Source organism: Mustela nigripes, chromosome X, assembly GCF_022355385.1.
Source record: "Mustela nigripes isolate SB6536 chromosome X, MUSNIG.SB6536, whole genome shotgun sequence".
Taxonomy (NCBI): domain Eukaryota; kingdom Metazoa; phylum Chordata; class Mammalia; order Carnivora; family Mustelidae; genus Mustela; species Mustela nigripes.
In genome coordinates this window covers 50,106,505-50,113,530 of record NC_081575.1, presented here as the reverse complement: position 1 = coordinate 50,113,530, position 7,026 = coordinate 50,106,505, and positions in this window count along the sequence as shown.

Below are 7,026 nucleotides of genomic sequence, written 5' to 3'. Positions count from 1 at the left end.
GGGTCCATATCTGGGCTCTCTACTCTGTTCCACTGGTCTATGTGTCTGTTTTTATGCCAGTACCATGCTGTCTTGGTGATCACAGCTTTGTAATAAAGCTTGAAATCAGGTAATGTGATGTCCCCCCCCTTTATTTTTGTTTTTCAACATTTCCTTAGCGATTCGGGGTCTCTTCTGATTCCATACAAATTTTAGGATTATTTGCTTCAGCTCTTTGAAGAATACTGGTGGAATTTTGATCAGAATGGCATTAAAAGTATAGATTGCTCTAGGCAGTATAGACATTTTAACAATGTTTATTCTTCTGATCCAAGAGCATGGAATGGTCTTCCATCTTTTTGTGTCTTCTTCAATTTTTTTCATGAGTGTTCTGTAGTTCCTCGAGTACAGATCCTTTACCTCTTTGGTTAGGTTTATTCCCAGGTATCTTATGGTTCTTGGTGCTATAGTAAATGGAATCGATTCTCTAATTTCCCTTTCTGTATTTTCATTGTTAGTGTATAAGAAAGCCACTGATTTCTGCACATTGACTTTATATCCTGCCACGTTGCTGAATTGCTGTATGAGTTCTAGTAGTTTGGGGATGGAGTCTTTTGGGTTTTCTACGTAATACTTTCATACCTTACATCCCCAAAATACCCTTAGCCATCAATATAGATTGACAAACCTGCTGTTACACTCTAGTCCAGTAATGTGATTGATGGATACACATATATAGTTAAAGAATGTTAAGTTTATTTAAGTGCTCTTAAATGCTACAGATACATAAACCTATCTATTCAGAAACTACTACATGGAACAGAATATAAAACAGCATGAATTTAGATGGATTCATAGGCCCTGTTCTCCCGGTATTCCACAGTGAGTTACAAGTGCTGATGACAGCATGGTATGAGGAACCCCCCAAAATATGAATAACTCATTTTTCTCAATCCCATAGTTGTTCCTGTCCCATTCACTTTCTCTTCCCCATAATTATTATGAAGACTATGGTTACTTGTCTGAATGCTCACCAAGTACAAGTAAAAGAAGCCAAAGAACCCTGTTACATTTCCATTGTTTACAGTGAGGGTAGGTAATCTCAAGTCAATTCTCTGCGTGTAGCTTCTCCCAGGAAGACAAAGCCTAAAGACAAGGTCTCTGTGTTGTCCAAGTCAGAGGATAGCATTTTTTCCCTTAAAGTGACACATGGTAAATAATTTTAGCTTTGTAGGCTCTACATAAATAAATGTGTTTGTACTCAAATAAAACTATACTTACAAAATGAGGTAATGAGCTGGATTTGGACCATTGATCATAGTTTGCTGAGCCCCTGGCCCTAGTAAGAGAGGTATCATTCAATTGTATGGCAAAGCCTGTGAAGCCATATAGCACAGTGTTGCCTCTACCCTGAGATATGTTCTAGGAACAACTATTTCTAAAACTGTGGAGCTATGTTAATCATACCCCTCATCCACAAAATTACATTTAATCTACAAAATCTCAAATAGAGATTAAACCCCAACATCTCTAATAGAGTTTGCATGGATCAGAGAATTATGTTGTTGGGGCCAATTTAATGTTAAGACCTGTTTAACTATTAGGGCCTGCTTAGCCAGAGTGACTCCATATTGCCAAGTTAGCCATATTGTTGTTTACATCCACGGACTTCATTCTGGGAATAAATGCCCCAGCGGTTCTGGGTATCAGTTCCGGGTATCGATTCCAGGAATAAATGCCCTAACAATAGAAGCCACATACCTTGAGGTCTGTGGTTATGCCCTATAAAACTAGCTTGTAAGATCAGGGCAGGGTCGCTCTCTTACAAGGTGGCCCTGACTGGTCAGTCTGGTTTCTGATGCCTGGCATGGAAATAAAGTTTGCTTAACCTTCGCTTTGTATCAGTCTTGCTCCTTTGATCACGGACCCCATCAATGTATGGGAACTCAGTTAACTAATATTTGATGAGGGGTCAAGAATACTTAATATACAAAAATCAATCTCTTCAACAGATGGTGCTGCAAAAATAGGGTATATTAATAAGCAAAAGAACAAAACCTTACCTTATACTGCTCACAAAAAATAACTCAAAATGGAGTAAAGACTTAAATGTCAGAGTAAAAACCATAAAAATCCTAGACAATAAGAAAGAGAAAAGTTCTTTGACATGGGAATTGGCAATAATTTTTTGAATATGGTACTTAAAGCACAAGCAACAAAATAAAAAATAGGCGAGTCTATGTCAAACAAACAAACAAAAAAACCTTCTGCACAGCAAAAGAAATGATCAACAAAACAACAACAACAAACAACTTGTAATCCTTATTTTCTTATTTTTAATCATCTTGCTTAACAGAAGATAACCAGTCTTAGAATGAAGTCAGAGTGCAGAGACCTTGGCACAGAACTGGAATGAGTTGAAGGGTTTCATAACAATAATTGGATAGCTATTGTTTTCTATTATAGCTAGAGCTCATCATACATTTAGACCTCCAGTTTTAAGTTAATACATTTCCACCTTACATGAGCTAGTTTGAGTCAGTGTTTTCTATTACCTAAAATCAAAATCACTATAACTGATAGAGCATTTGATAGAGTGAAAGAAATTCAGTATAACAAAATTACAGAGTGGAACAAGATGAAGTGAAGTAGACCAAATCCTGCCAACCTTATTTCTGCTGGCAACACACCAAGCTCAAGGCATCCATATAGAAATTCTTCCACCAAGTGGTGCCTGGGTGGCTCGGTGGGTTAAGCCTCTGCCTTTGGCTCAGGTCATGATCTCAGGGTCCTGGGATCAAGCCCTGCAATGGGCTTTCTGCTCAGCAGGGAGCCTGCTTCCCCCCACCTCTGCCTGCCCCTCTGCCTACTTGTGTTCTCTGTCAAAAAATAAAAAAAGAATAAGAAAAAAAAGATATTCTTCCACCAAGTAGGCAGACATTAAAAGATAGAAAGACAAGGCATGTTTATGACATTTAAAACTTCATTATTATAAAAACCAATTTTGATCCTTTTTAGGAACTACATGTTGGTCAATGTTTATTGTGATTTTAATTAGCTCCATTTTATCCACATACATCCCACATCAGAGATAAGTTATATATTTTGTGAAGGTTGAGAAAATGCCTTTTGAGTACAGTAGTGGATGTGGAAAATAATACTGGAGGGCTTGTTTAGAGGTCAGAGTCATGTCCAAGAATACTTTTTAAAAAAGTATTACAAAATGAACTGAAGAGGCAAGGTGGTGGGAGAGTAGGGGACCTCATTTCATATGGTCCCTTGAATTTAGCTGGGTATCTACCAAACCATTCTGAACACCCATGAATTCAATGTGAGATGTATGGAAATATATCTGGAACTTTACAAGTAGAAAACTACTGCTTTTTGAAAGATTAGTGGTACAGAGTCATGAATCTGCAGGAAATATAAGAAGATAAATAGAGGGGGGAGGGATACTCCATGAGCTACTGGAAAGTTATATAACATTGGAACACAAATTGGAAATCTTTGAGATCTGCTCTAGTGAGAAACATCCCTTTCTCAATGGGGCTCAAGGAAAGAAAAGGGCAGAATTCTAGGTGGGTCATTGTGGTCTCAGAATCCAAGGAGACACAGAATGAATGGGGACACCAGAACTGAGAAATTGCCCAAGCAGTGGAGTGGGAAACTGGTTATGGTCAGCAAGCCCAGGAACGACTCTCAGCTCAGGCTGCCATAATCCATGAGACAGGCCACTGGGGTGACTGCTCTGCCTGAACATCCTGAAAAGGACTGGAACATATAGGCTGTTTACCATTCCCTAGGAGGGGCCAAAACCACTGCTGCACCCACAGCTGGGCAACAGCTATCAGGGTGGTGGTGACCCCAGAAAAGACAGCTGGGCAGCACCCAGCTGTGATCCAGGAACAGTATAACAGGCTGTGTGCATGAGCCCAAAACTGCTCACATCCCAAGGACACAAAGGGCAGCTGCACTCATGGGTCCCTGGGACTTCCTCCGTAGAATTGCAGTGGGCACACACATCAAGAGTGTGTAGAGTTCAGCACTCAAAAAAGTGAAAACTGCCCCAGGAATTTATTAAAGAGAGGGGACCATGATCTTTTGGCTCTGGGCCAGAGATCTGGTCACAGCCATTCTTGCTCTAATCATTTGCAGAAGCTCAGACAACCTCAAGGGGAAAAAAAGCAACATTGAGCCCAGCCCCCTGAAAAGGTGTGGGGCAACTCCACCCAGGAAAAGACACCTGAGAAGCAACACACAGCAGGCCCCTCCCCCAGAAGACAGACTGGAAGAACAGGTAGACTACAACTTTATGGATCCTACAAGACTGTAAAACTCCAGTAACAGGGGAAAATAGTATATTGAGCCTTCAGGTGTTTTCTCACAACTCATTTATCTTTCAGTCAAAAATTTTCCATTTCTTTCTTTTTTTGTTTGTTTTTTGTTTTTACTTTTTCTACATTCCAACTAGATTCTTATTTTACCAACTTGTGTTTTAAAGTTGCTTTTAACTTTTACATTTACATTTTATAGATATAGGTTTCATTTTAGTCCTTTTTTCACTATATTAAGCTTTATTAAAAATATATACATAAGTTTTGTTTTCTTTGCAGTTTTGGGATGCAATGTCTTCTAACCCAGAGACAAATTCAATCAGAAACAATTGAATCACCCTGCTTTGTGAACTCTTTGAGATTATACTCTCTCCAACCTCCCCCTTTTGTCTTGTTTCATTTTGGTTTTGTTTGCTTTTCTGCTGTGGTTTCCAACTGCTTCAGATTTGTCTAGGGTGTACTTTGCTTGGGCTGTGGTGATATTTTGGACTCTGCTCATTTTTTCACCCATCCTTCTCTGGGCAAAATGACTAGAAGGAGGAATTCACAACCAAAGAAAGAACCAGAGACAATGTTTTCTACCACAGAGCTAATTGATATGGATATAAATAAGATGTCAGAGGTGGAATTCAGGATAGCAATTATAAAATTAATAGCTAGGCTTGAAAAAAGCATAAATAACAGTACAGACTCTCTAAGGGAAGAAATGAGATCAAATCAAGCCGAATTTAAAAATGCTATGAATGAGATGCAGTCTAAATTGGATTCTCTAACAGCTAGGGTAAATGAGGCAGAAGAGAGAATAAGTGATCTAGAGGATGGGCTGATGGAAAGAAAGTTGAGGAAAAGAGGGAGCAACATCTAACAGCCCATTAAGAAAGGCTTTGAGGGATTAATTAGGCCCTGAAATGAACCCATGTCAGAATTATTGGGGCTGGGGAAAGAGAAGGACTGGAAGGTATATTTGAACAAATCATAGCTGAGAACTTCCCTATTCTGGGAAAAGAAACAAGCATTCATGTTCAAGAGGCAGAGAGGACCCCACCTCAAATCAATAAACATAGATCAACACCCTGACATATAATAGTAAAGCTTGCAAATTGGAGAGGAAAAGAAGCTACCTGAGAACAGCCAGAGAGAGGACATCCCTTACATACAGAGGGAGGAACATCATGATAATATCAGACCTATCCATAGAAATCTGGCAGGCCAAAATAGGCTGACAAGACATTTTCAGTGTACTAAATGAGAAGAACATGCAGCCAAGAATATTTTATCTAGCAAGGTTGTCATTCAGAATGGAAGGAGAGATAAAGGGCTTCCAGGACAGACAGAAACCAGAAAGAAAAAGAGACAAGCTATAGAAATAAGGACTTTGCAGACAATACAATGACACTAAATTCAACTTTTTCAATAATTACTCTGAATTTACAAGAATAAACGCTCCATCCAAAAGACACAGGGGATCAGACTAGAACCACCCATATGCTGTCAACAAGGGACTCATATAATAAGACCTAAAGACACCTCCAGAATGAAAGTGATGGGTGGAGAACAATTTACTATGCTAATGGACCTCAAAAGAAAGTTGTGGTAGTAGTCCTCATTATCAGACAATTTAGATTTCAAACCAAAGACTTTAGTAAGAGATGTAGAGGGACACTATATCATACTTAAAGGGTCTATCCAATAAGATCTAACCATTGTAAATATTTATGCCCCTAGCATGGGAGCAGACAATGATATAAATATCCAATTAATACCAAAGTAAAGAAACATATTGATAATAATACATCAGTAGGAGAGGACTTAAACACCCCATTCACAACAATGGACAGATCGCCTAAACAGAAGATCAACAAAGAAACAAGGGCTTTGAATGACATACTGGACCAGATGGACTTCACAGATATATGCAGAACATTCCATCTTAAAACAACAGAATACTCATTCTTCTTGAGTGCACCTGGAAATTTCTCCAGAATAGATAACATATCATGTCACAAATTAGGTCTCAACAGATACCAAAAGACTGAGATTATGCCCTTCATATTTTTGGACTACAATGATTTAAAACTTGAACTCAATCACAAAAGGAAATTTGGAAGGAACTCAAATGCTTAGAAATTAAAGAGCACCTTGCTAAGGGATGAATGAGTCAGCCAAGAAATTAAAGAAGATTAATTCATGGAAACTAAAAAATTCATGGAATGTAATGAGACTGAAAATACATTGGTTCAAAGCCTCTGGGATACAGCCAAGGTGGTCCTAAGAGAGAAGTACTTAGCAATACAACCCTCTCCCAAAAAATTAAAAAAAAAATCAAATACACAAGATAACCTTACACATAAAGGACCTGGAGAAAGAACAACAAATAAGGCCTAAATCAAGTAGGAGAAGAGAAATAATAAAGATTAGATCAGATCATCTGCGAAGAGTGATAATTTGACTTCTTCTTTGCCGATTTGGATGCCTTTAATTTCCTTTTGTTGTCTGATTGCTGAGGCTAGGACCATGATACTATATGTGGAAAACCCAAAAGAATGCACTCCAAAACTGCTAGAACTTATACAGGAATTCAGTAAAGTGTCAGGATATAAAATCAATGCACAGAAATCAGTTGCATTTCTCTACACCAACAGCAAGACAGAAGAAAGAGATATTAAGGAGTCAATCCCATTTACAATTGCATCCAAAACCATAAGATACCTAG